Source organism: Ambystoma mexicanum, chromosome 1p (genome assembly GCF_040938575.1).
Source record: "Ambystoma mexicanum isolate Mex_15411 chromosome 1p, UKY_AmexF1_1, whole genome shotgun sequence".
Lineage (NCBI taxonomy): Eukaryota > Metazoa > Chordata > Amphibia > Caudata > Ambystomatidae > Ambystoma > Ambystoma mexicanum.
The window spans coordinates 347,414,042-347,426,337 of NC_090921.1; positions in this window are offsets into that span (position 1 = coordinate 347,414,042).

The following is a 12,296-nucleotide window of genomic DNA, read 5'->3' on the forward strand; positions in this document are numbered from 1 at the left end:
AACTGTTCTTTGTAGGCTTGAGTACATTTTGTAGTGATTGTCGCAAACTTAAGAATCGCGTGTCTCTGTACGATCCACTGTCTGAGCCTTCTATCACGTTCAGTGATCTTACGACTCCTATGGAAATGTGTCCAATAGGAACTACACATTCACCGTTTAACACGTGAACAAGGGATTGTATTTACCCGGGGATAATACGAGCGAGGATCTTCCACCCGCTCTCCGCTTCACTCTGCTTAGGGTATTGTTGGCGCACGGCACTCTATTAACTTAAACCTTTTGTACTAACTCCGAAAGGGGGGAGGGGACCACGAAGGCAAAACCACTCCCACAATATAGGAAACAAATGTCTGCGGGGTTTAAGAACTGGCAGGTAGCGTGTACAAAAAATCTGATTCTATGTCACAGGACGACCCAACATCTTCACCTAATATATCTCAGGACGTGATTCATGCACCTCGTGCAACCTTCGTGATTCCAGGCGTTAGTTCCAGGTGTGTTGTGACAGCCCCAACGTCACAGTCCCTCTCGCAATTGAGAGGAAGTACTTGTACACCAAGTTTTGTTCAAGCACAAGTTCATTGTGCCTCTTCAATCAATCACGAAGCTTCAGCTTTTTCTCTTCGTGAGGTGTGCGATGTTGACTTGCCATTATTGGTCAATGCTTTGAATAGTCCCATGATCCCACCTCTCCTTTACAGGAAGCCCATAAGGCGGAAAGTTTTAACCATTCTTTGTCGGATGTTTCAATTCTACCACGGCAATGATGGAAGAACTCAGCAAGCGAGTTAGACTCTCTTTAGGACCATGCACACTAAATCTTTTTCCTGGTGATCACATCGATGAAGTGTATCTTTTTTTCCCTTGGTACTAAGACACACACTACCTTGCAGATTTCTGAAAAGGAGCCTTCTGCGCCACCTAACGTGCAAAATGCACCCAGGGCCAACACTTCCACTCTCTTGAGTACCACATCTACTTTTTGGGTAAATAGCACCCCAGTTAAGATTTCCCCCTGCAATGCTCCCTCAAACCCTGATTAACTGAATTCTGGGTGGATAGAAAGGAGTAGAAAGGAGTCAGCTATACTAAAATGGGAGGCAAAATGTGTGGTTGAATGAGTGAAGTAAATATGAGTTATAGCAGTATCAGGGATGTAAGAACACTAGCAAACTACACGGCAAGGTACTAACTACACGCATATAATTCAGAAATCAACTTTGAACAGTGCAGCCAAATCACATGCGTAGAAATTGCATTTGCTTACGTTCACGGGTTTAAATGTCAAAACGGTTTGAAAAACGGGTGGAATAGACAAAATCAAAATGCGGTTTTTATGCTAAGGTACAGATACACATCACAGGGATAATATGAAAGTGAAAAGGGAACTCTAAATGAATGACTGGATGAGATTCTTAACAGGAAAGGAAATTCGGTTTTAAAAGTGAAAGCAGCGGACAGGGAAAAATTGGTTTGGAAAGGAAAGGACAAGTCTCACTTAAACAAGATTTTAGTGGCTAGAAAAGAGAAACGCCACCCGCGAATAAGAAGGTTAAGATGCAGTTGTAACCCCTTCACGCTGTGTGCCTCTTTTAGGGAGAATTAATTTATTTAATCGAAATAGTACTAAGGACTTACACAAAGACATAAATGAGTGGACGAATGGCGCTAACACTTGGAGATCAAGGACAGGATGCACAGAGGATTCTGACAGTTTTAAGGATTTCTATGAGATGGAACCTAATGCAAGGTAACAGAGCAAGGGATGCAGTTTGTGGTTGTTGGGGTAGGGAAATACTCACAGCAAGCACTGGAGTGGGGTATTTTGGACAGCGGACTGGGTTTCTGGACGCCGAGGCAATATCTGGTCACTGGTCACAGCGGTGCGCTCTCCTAGACGAAAACAGCTGGGCAATGGTCTGGTCACGGCACAGCGGCACCTCAGCTGGATAGTGCGGGTAGCAGGGCAAGCAGGAAGCACTTGATAATCCCAGTGAGGATTCAGCCACCTTTCCCCTTTCTCCCAGAGTTATTGGGATTTTTAGTGGGGTTTTTCTGGATCAGTCGTCTGCCTGGATAGGGTCAGATATGCTCTGATGCTCTGGCCTGGCAGTGAAATCTAGACTCTTGCAGGATGAATATGGAATGTCTGAATATGCTGGAGCTGGAAAATTCAGAAGAGTGTGTCCCTTGTCTCTCTGAGATTCCACCTTATATAAGGAGGATGACATCACAGGATTATACTATAGAGGCAGGCTTTGTCTGGACATGCCTTTAGCAACTGGATTGGTCAGGGATGACTGTTACTGCCTTCCTGTCAGCCGGCTGGACTTCAGGGACATGACATCAGTTTTAATGGGTTGTGATTACCATGGTCCTCCCACAGTTATTTTAGCCAAAATCAGTTATGACATAATTTGCAAATTTTTACAGTTGTAGCACTTATGAAAATCACATAAGCAGACTCCAAATTTTACACTGAACCGGTCATTTAAATTCCCACATCTGTACGATGTTGTTTAGTCATTCTAATAATCTTTCACAAGTTTTTGTGGGAAATATTTCACTTAAAATTCTACAATTTTATATATGTGTACCTATTATCACAGATAGAGGGGCACTAACACATTTGATGTATGTGAATTTCCTAACAAGGAAGTACGTTCTTGATTCCTGTGTCTAATGATTGTGAGCTATATATATATATATATATATATATCTTTTTTTCTTCACACTGATAGAATCAGGTAAAACTGAGCAGCACTCTTCATTTAGCCCAAAAAGTTAATCCGGACATCCAATTTCACAATTAAAAAGTCATCTTTATTGGTGCCTTGCAGGACGGCACAAACATATTAAAAAGCCATTAACATAAGGCTCCCCCAAAGTGCAAAAAAGATGTGCGCGTTGGGAACGTTATATGTGCAAAGGGACGGAAAATGTCTTGAGGCGACTGGAGACAAAGAGGAAAAAATCAAAGTGTGACTTGTCATATGCTGACAAGTGGTCCCAAGATGCACTCCTAAGGGATATAATGATCCCAAGTTTGTACTTATTGTAAAGTCTATTAAATCTGAAGTTATTTTTCTGTGGCCCGTGTGGGCAGTACCTCTATTCAACACGCTTGTAAAGTAGAACAAATAAAGAAACAATAATTTGTTCCAATCCAATTGATGGTTTTAGTAAAAAGGAAGTGAATTTTCAAAAGAAATTACTATTTCAACAGAAAAACAACAAAACATAAATGGTACAGGTATCGAAAAACAATCAATCCATGTTTTCCATTTATACAATGTGTCACATCACATAGTTGTGTTCCAAGTATCACACCACTAGGTTACATGTACTACTGTACACAATTATTACATATGTATAAGTGCTTGCACATATGGTGGGCTGTTTCAAAAGATGTTGAGAAATGCCGACGTGTTTCGGAGGAAAAAATCCTTCTTCAGGGTTAGTACAGCCTAAACTAATTCATGTACTTCAACTTTTCATGTCACGATGTGCACCTAAAGGTAAGCCATGGAGACAGTATTTAAGGGGTGAATATCAATCAATATTAAAGGAATAGTGTGCTCTAAAATATTATTGGCTAAAAAGATGGCCCATAATCAAAAACATATATATAAAACATGTTTTGAAACAAAGTCCCTATGTAAAGTTTTGAGCAAATGAAGCTCAAACTCAAAAATTTGAAGCACTGGGAGGCATCCATTTTGTGAAATGGATGAGCCTCCTGTGCTTGCCCTTGTGGCACTAATGAAGTAAAAGCCAACCCGCTGTAATAAACAAAAGCAACCACTGGCTTTTGCTTCATTGGTACCGGAGACCAGAGATGCAGGCAGTAAAGCTGCATCTAGGTAAGCGCTTATTTCTTTTTTTAAACAAGCACTAGCTGTGGTTTTCTTTCTAAGATTTCCGGGCTGGAGGAGCCCATAAAACTAAGAAAGAAAACTGCAGCTTTTAAAACGTATTTATGTTTGCGGTGGCTTCAGCTTGAGTTTCCTGGGCTCCAAACTGAAGCTACCGCAAACATAAATACAACGTTATTGTATTTAGAAACTCTGTGGTTTTCCTTCTAAGTTTCTTGCGCTCCTCCGAGCCGAAGGAGCCCGAGAAGCTAAGAAAGAAAAACTGTAGTGATTTAAAATACAACCGCGTTGTATTTCTGCCTCCCGTGGCTTTAATTTTGAGTCTCCTGGGCTCCCCCGGGGGAGGAGGGCTCCCCCGGCGGGAGGCTTCCTGGCTTCACATCTGGAGGGGCCGCCCCCACCTGCAGTGACTAGTCGCTTGTGAACATCCTGGAGTGGTTTAGATCTGTCTGTTCTTTGGAGTGGGGTGCATCTCCTGGATGTTGCAGGCTGTTGATGGCAACCCGTGATGGAGGAACTAGGGAGAATGACAGGTGGAACTGCACCTTTAGTGGGAGAAAACAATGTGGGGAGGGAGAAAGAGGGGGTGGGGAATGTGTGTGGTTGTGGCTGTTGATGAGAGTGGGAGAGTGAGGTGAGTGGTGCATTTGAGTGTTTGCAAAGACCACGCGGCGGTTTGTTTTCACTATTATTATTATTATGGAATAAGAGAATAAAGGAGTACAGGAGCGGTTTCCGATCGGTGGAAGAAGACAGCGCTGCATTTTAAGGAGATAAAATAAAGGAAGAAGGGTAGAGATTCCATATATTTAGAGGGCTTGTGATCCCCTCACCCGATGTAAAGGGGGTGTTGGAACAATACATAGTCATTTTTGTGTTTTATGGATTTTGCTGTTGGTTTAGGCAGGATCGAGGAGGGGTCCATGGTGTTGATGGTGTGGTATAGGGTGTCTGAGATGGAGGTGTGAATTGTGAGTGGGGTGGATGGTGAAGAAAGTACTGATTTAAGGAGTGGGGAGAAAGAAGCATGGGGCACTGGGGTTGGGAGGGTCTGAAAGGTACGAGGGAGCTGCTAGGGTAACTTTCTGATGGATGGGTATATATTTCAGCACTAAAAGGGGCAGCACTGAAAGTGGCACTGCTTACCCAGCTAGAATATATGTGTGCCGCTTTACCTCTATATAAGGACAAGATATTGGAATACCATGAGCAGTGGGGAACCGAGACACCGAAAGGGTTGTTTCAATCATGGCCCAAACAGCGCACGAGTAATAAAGAGATATTGGGACAGATGTACACGTTTATGGCATCTAAATATAAGGGTAAATACTCCAGAAGAGGAAGGAAGTGTTAGAATTGTGGAAGATGGTAGAAGATTTAGAGGCCACTCCCAGTCAGGCGAAGTCACCCACAGGAACACGCACAATAGAAAGTAAAACTGTGCCACCAGCCACACCAGGGCCTGCTTGTCCCACCCCATCCAGACCAGGTGTAGAGAATGAGAAGACCTCTACCATGCCACAGTCCCTGCAAGGGTGCTACCCCACCCGTGCTGCCTAGGGTAAACCAACCCCACGTATGTCCCCCCGCCTGCCACTGCCCCGTCTCCACCTCAAGCCCCTTATCAAAATATTCCTAATACTATGCCCTCAGACACAGTAAAGCCAAATGAAAGGGGGGCCATTGATACGAAAGCCCAGAAGAAGTTTGAAAGCACTTTAAAAGTGGCAAGGAAGAATTGGTTCGGTTGAGAATAGGGACAGAAAGCACTATTTGGACTGGACGAGTGGAGAGTGGGAGATATCTTGTTTATTTATTTTACTTTATTAGTGTTAGGTTTTAAATATAACCTGGTACTAAAAACAACTGAATCCAAAACATCAGTTCATTATCATAAAAAGAGAATTCAGCATTCTTGGATAACAGAACCATTAACCATTTTTTCACATTTCCTACGCATACAAATCAAAGGAAAGAGATGCACAAGATAAGAAGAAGAAAGTGAAGAAACAACTACAAAAAGAAAAAAGATAGTGTAGAGGAGGAGCCAGGTACCCCTACTCCAACTGCCCCACCTCTATTACCTAAAGTGTGGGAACCAAAATATGTGACGTATACAGAACAGTTGAACCAACAAAGAGCAGAGCGTGGACTATGTGCAGTACCCACAAGAGTACCAGTATCTAAGAGAATCTGGGAGGCAAGGTACCCATTGAGAAAACTGTACCTGCATACAAAACAATATGATGGCCATTTGAATGAGATTCCTGAAGAAGCAAAGCAAATAAATGGCAAAGATGAATGGTGACGTCACAACTGAACTGACGTCTACAGAAAAAGATGCAGAGACCAGAGAATGCAGATATTCTATAAGGACTCAAGAAAGTACCAAGGATAAGTGACATCTTGGGAACAAGGTGAAGAAGCTTATGCCACAGAAACAGATGAAGATATTAAGCTTGTTTAAACGTGTACAGATGCAACAGAAACTCAAGCAGACAAAGTAATCATGAGGCTAGCTTTATAGTAAATAGATTGCGGTAAGCGCCAATACATATATAGATGCATATGCAAAAGTAAAGGATGGATGTTTCCACTACGTTTCTTCAGACAAGGATGTTTGGATGTGAAGGATGATGGGAAAGTGGTCAATGAATCGACCCAGAGGGGGGGAGTGTAGAGGAGGAGCCAGGTACCCCTACTCCAACTGCCCCGCCTGTATTACCTATAGAGTGGGAACCAAAATATGTGACGTATCTGGAACAGTTCAACCAAAAAAGAGCAGAGCGTGGACTCTGTGCAGTACCCATAAGAGTACCAGTACCTAAGAGAATCTGGGAGGCAAGGTACCCATTGATAAAACAGTACCTGCATGCAAGACAATATGACGGCCATTTGAATGAGATTCCTGAAGAAGCAGTGCAGATAAATGGCAAAGATGAATGGTGATGTCACAACTGAACTGACGTATACAGAAGATTCAGAGACCAGAGAATGCAGATATTCTATAATGCATCAATAAAGTACGAAGGATAAGTGACATCATGGGAAAAAGGTGAAGAAGCTTATGCCACAGAAACAGATGAATATATTAAGCTTGTTTAAACTGATGCAACAGAAACACAAGTAGACAAAGTAATCATGAGGCTAGCTTTATAGTAAATGGATTGCTGTAAGCGGACAAGTAAAGGATGGATGTTTCCACTACGTATTATAAGCAGTGCTGAACATGAACAACAAGGCCTCATTTCAGTTTATCACAGTTTAAAAGCAAATTGCATTACAAATGAATCTCAGCAGGAGTTGGATGAGCCAAGAAGCCAAGGTCTTATCAGAACTGGAATTGGCTGACATTAGATACCAATCGTGTAAAAGAACAGAGGCTCCTGTTCAGAAGGTTTGAGCAAAACAAAAGACTTCAGAAGACTATTAGAAAATAATATTAAATGCACGAAAAGACCCAATTTCATGGTGTCCAGTCATGTGGAAGAAGGAAGTTGGACGATCGAGGTGGTCACACCTACGCATGAGAGCAGGCTGTGCCCACACTCCTTAAAATTCTCAGAGCACAGTACAAATTCAAGGCCAATCTTCAAAGCACTAATCGACAATGGACCATTGAGGTGATGATGGAGTGATACATTAATTGGTGGGAAGCTAGTGTTAAGATGAGCTCACCCGCACCTGGATGTTCAGTCTGCATTCTACTAAACTTAGGTGGAAAAGTACTGACGGGGGTTAGGAGCCAAGCAATTATAGAGGACCACGTAATTAAGGGTCCTATAGTTTGTGTAGGCAATAGAACGTTGTGTATTTAGTGAGGGGAGGGCTTAGTTGCGCGACTTGATGTTGAAGTACCCTATCACTCTCCTTCACTGTTCTATACTGATATGGAACTTATACTTCGATATTCACTTAGAGCCTATAACTCCCTCCAAGAGGTTTTTGTAGTTTGCCACGTAGGTAGTGATGCAGGTCGACACGTCACTGATGACCAATTTGTCTGATAAAACCTTTGTTTTTTGTAAAGTTTGTTGAATAGGAGGATCGAGCGAATGCTGATGTTCGTTGTACTCCCTGTTTTAGATACTTGATATTAAAACAGACTCCCTTTTGCCAAACTACCTGAGTCGTCTTGATTATTAATGTATGAATACAATCTGCATCCCCATCCATCTCCAAGGTAATGCTACTCATCTTTAAGGGCTGGTAGATCCAGTTCACTTGGTAGCAGAGAGAGGATGGTTTATTAAAAAACCCATTAACCGTCGATATAAGTAAACTTTAGAGTCTCGGCAATATCGCCCAACCTTTGCCATTCGGCTGACAGGACATGGAGCTCCCCTGGATGGTTATTGTAATTGAAAAAATCCTTGCAAGGAGGGTGTGACGGGTCCCCTTAGTTTCCATAAGGATCCCCTACCACGTCTACGAGAAGCAGATCGGCAAACAGTCTGGAGAGGCAGTAACGGAGGCGGCGATACCGAGGGTCAGAAAGCAAACATGCGAATGGTGAGTAAAAACTGATGAGTGTGGCAAATTTATGCATGCGTAGTAAAATAAAGGCAAATACCGGAGGGAGGTGGGATAAACATAAGATAAGAGTAAGAGTGTAAAATATATATATATATATATATGGGGAATGAGATATTGACTTGAGTGTAGCCGAGCAATATAATAAGTAATATCGTGTGAGAGGCCACGATAAAGAGGATACGTCCATACCTAGGTTTTAAAGAACGTTAGAAGAAATTTGAATCCCGAGTCCCATAGTGGAACTCGCAGAAAATGGATTTGATTAAAAACAATTCCAAAGGGATTAATTTACACTTTGTATGAAGTATATTAGAGGGCAAGACAAGTCTTGAAGAAAAGATTGTAGGAGATTTATGTGACCGGTCATGTTTGTCTGTTTTTTGAATGTGGTTTTGAAAGAATGATGACATCAGAGCTAAAGAAAAATGTATGATAAATAAGAGAAGCATGAAGTCAAAAAAGGAAATTGATTGTTTTTTAATTGCACCTGATGGTTGTTTTTTTAGCAAGATTAAGGTAAAATTGTGATTAATGTGTTTGGAGCTTGCAACATTTGGTGCTCGCTCATATTGTGTTGTTTTCTTGAAACGTGTTTTTAAATCTGTGATTAAAGCAAGCAAGCATAAATAAATTAAGATTGGAGGGTTAAGAATTGAGGAAGTTACTCCACTTGTGCATCTCTGCAAGCAATTGCCGAAACATGCACCTAAACTTAGACAGTACAGTGCCGAATGGGTTAAAGTAACCACAGACAAAATGTTTATGCCATTTCCACAAGGAGGCTCACAGGCGAAGGCAGTCCTGAAGCATATGACAAAGAGTAGAGGATGGGTTCTAGGTGATGAACACTCCTGTGCTGAGCTCTGTGTATAATTCTTTTCGAATTGTTCTGTTGGTTGCAAGGTCACAGGTTGGAAGAGGTAAACCCAATACCTCTTACTGAGGAAATTTCAAGGTGAGTGTCCTGGTTACCTTGCAGTATAAGTAGTCGGACCCTTATTAATGGAAGGATCTCAAGCGTTACTGCTGTGGTTGTCACATGAAAGTTTTTATTTGTATTGTCATAAGGTTTAGACACATTGGGCCTCATCACAAGTTGGGCGGTAACGCCGGTGCTATTAGCGCCGGCGCTAATAGCCCTACCGCCAAACCCCCCTGCGCTATTAGTGCCGGATCACGGTTTTGGCGGAACGGTTATTGCCCATTCCTCATTGGGCCCATTCGGGAATTCCTCATTCCCCATTGGTCTCAATGGGGAAAATTTGCGCTATTACAGCCGGCGGATTTCCCGCCAGCAGTAAATGCACTGAAAATCGGCAAATTTGCAGCGGATTTCCCCCAGCTCAGCCCAGTCACGTGGAAGAAGGAAGTTGGACGATCGAGGTTGTCACACCTATGCACGAGACCAGGCTGTGCCCACACTCCTTAAAATTCTCAGAGCACAGTACAAATTCAAGGCCAATCTTCAAAGCACTAATCAACACTGGACCATTGAGGTGATGATGGAGTGATACATTAATTGGTGGGAAGCTAGTGTTAAGACGAGCTCACCTGCACCTGGATGTTCAGTCTGCATTCTATTAGACTTAGGTAGAAAAGTCCTGACGGGGCTTAAGAGCCAAGCAATTATTGAGGACCACGTAATTAAGGGTCCTATAGTTTGTGTAGCCAATGGAACGTCGTGCATTTAGTGAGGGGAGGGCTTAGTTGCGCCACTTGATGTTAAAGTACCCTATCACTCTCCTTCACTGTTCTATACTGATATGGAACTTATACTTAGATATTTACTTAGAGCCTATAACTCCCTCCAATAGGTTTTTGTAGTTTGCCACGTAGGTAGTGACTATTACCGCCGCATTTAAGGGTCTGCCAGATCATGGCTTTGGCAGATGGGTGGTCAGACTTTGCTTAAACTAGTTGGTAAAAGCATCGAAGACATAAGACAAAGGGAAGATCAAGACGAGCAAGATGAGAAGGACAAAGAAAGGGAGAAACAATTGAAAGACGAAGGAGCAAAAAGGAAAGATAGACAGAGACGAGAGCAGTTATATCAAGACAAGAAAGTGTAAAAACAAGAGAGAGCAGAAGAGCAGAGGAAATGTGACAATAGACAAAGAACAGCTGGTGTGCAAGAGAGGCTAGAAAGGAAAATAATTGAAGAGGAAGAGCAGAAGTTGAGAGAAAAAAGAATGCAGAGACGAAGGGATGAGGAGATACGAAGGGCTATTGAAAGAAGGGATATGAAAAAGAAAGAGGAAGACAGAGTGAGAGAGGAAGCTAGAAAGCGAAGAGAATTTGACGGAGATATGGAACGCAAAAGAAGGCAGAGAGCACGCGATCTCGATTACTTGGAAAAGGAAGTAAGAACTCCTGATCCAAAAGAAGCATGGGATGATATAGAGGAATTTTGTACATAATACGAGGAATTACCAGGCACGTCTAGAGCAAATCTAGAAGACTAGTTTGACTCTAGGAGCATTGAAGAAGCAATCGATAAGGTATACCATGATATGAGAGCTCAGAAAAAGCCAAGGGGGAAGGGAAAACATGACCAAGTACGCCATTGAAGGGGCAATGTTGACAAGTGTAGACGGATCGAATTCACAGCAGACAGTGAACATGCCGCAGGTAAATAATCAAAGGCACTTCGATCAAAACAATAGTGGATATGCTCCACGGGGAAAAGAATTTCAGGACGTGGTTGGCAATGTTATCAAGTGAATTGGCAGAATAATCAGGGAAGTTTTCAGAATAACCAAGATGGGTTTCAAAATATGCAGAATGGTAATCAGAGTATGCAAAATGGGCAGGTTGGGAGGCTGCCTATATGTTGGACGTGTGGAATGACAGGGCATTTTTCTTGCATGTGTAGAAGTCAAGGGATGGTGCAAAATAGCCAGTTTTCAAGAAGAGGGATGTCAAATCCACTTGCATATTTGCAGCAGAGTGGAGAAGGATTTGCGCAGGATCAAACAGTGCAGCAGCACACGCCGAGAGTGCAGCAAGGCTTGCAACCACAGCAGGTACCAGTTAATCTGCCACACGAACAGTCGCAGCAATCACCTATGCAGCTTCAGCAAAGTACAAGCACAGGAAAGTTAATGACTCCTGGGATAGGGGATGTCACTGCCAATGGGGGGAATCCTTTCACGAGTAACGGGATGAGGCTGTACACGCAATAGGACAACTCACTGGGAGCTCACTGGGAGACCTGATGTGTTCAATACTATCCGTGACGCTAAACCCTCATGAGGAACCAAGGGTGGACGTCAGTATAGGGGACACACGTTTTTCATTTTATACGCATACGCATACGAGAGGGAAAGTTTTCAGTGTCTGGCAATGCATGAATACTCAGGGGTTCACAGGAGCTACAAGTAGAAAGAATTAGAAGAATTACCAGTCTCTATAGGAGAATATGACATGAAGGTGACACGGTTTATGGTCAATCCATCGATTTCATATGCATTGAAATGCATTTCCATCGATGCAAAAGCATTGAATGCCTTTCTATCAAAATGCTATCTTTTACTTGTGAAAGCGCATTTCCATCGAAACCAGAATTTCTAAATGGACAAGTTTAGATGGATATGCACTTTTAAATGTAAAAAACAGCATTTTGAGGCATTTTTTTGTAACGTTAAAACGTTACATGGAGCTGTCCAGTGCTGAAATCTTCAAAAAATGTTAGCACTGGCCAGCTTCATGTAACATTGCATTTATTTGAGGGGGTTTTCCCCCAAACCCCAACTGCCAAAACACCCCCAACCCTAACCCAACTCAAACCCTAAACCTAATTCTAACCCTTGCCCTGCACCTTAACCTAACCCTTGCCCTACCCCTTGCCCTAACCCTAAATCTAACCCTTACCCTACCCCTTACACT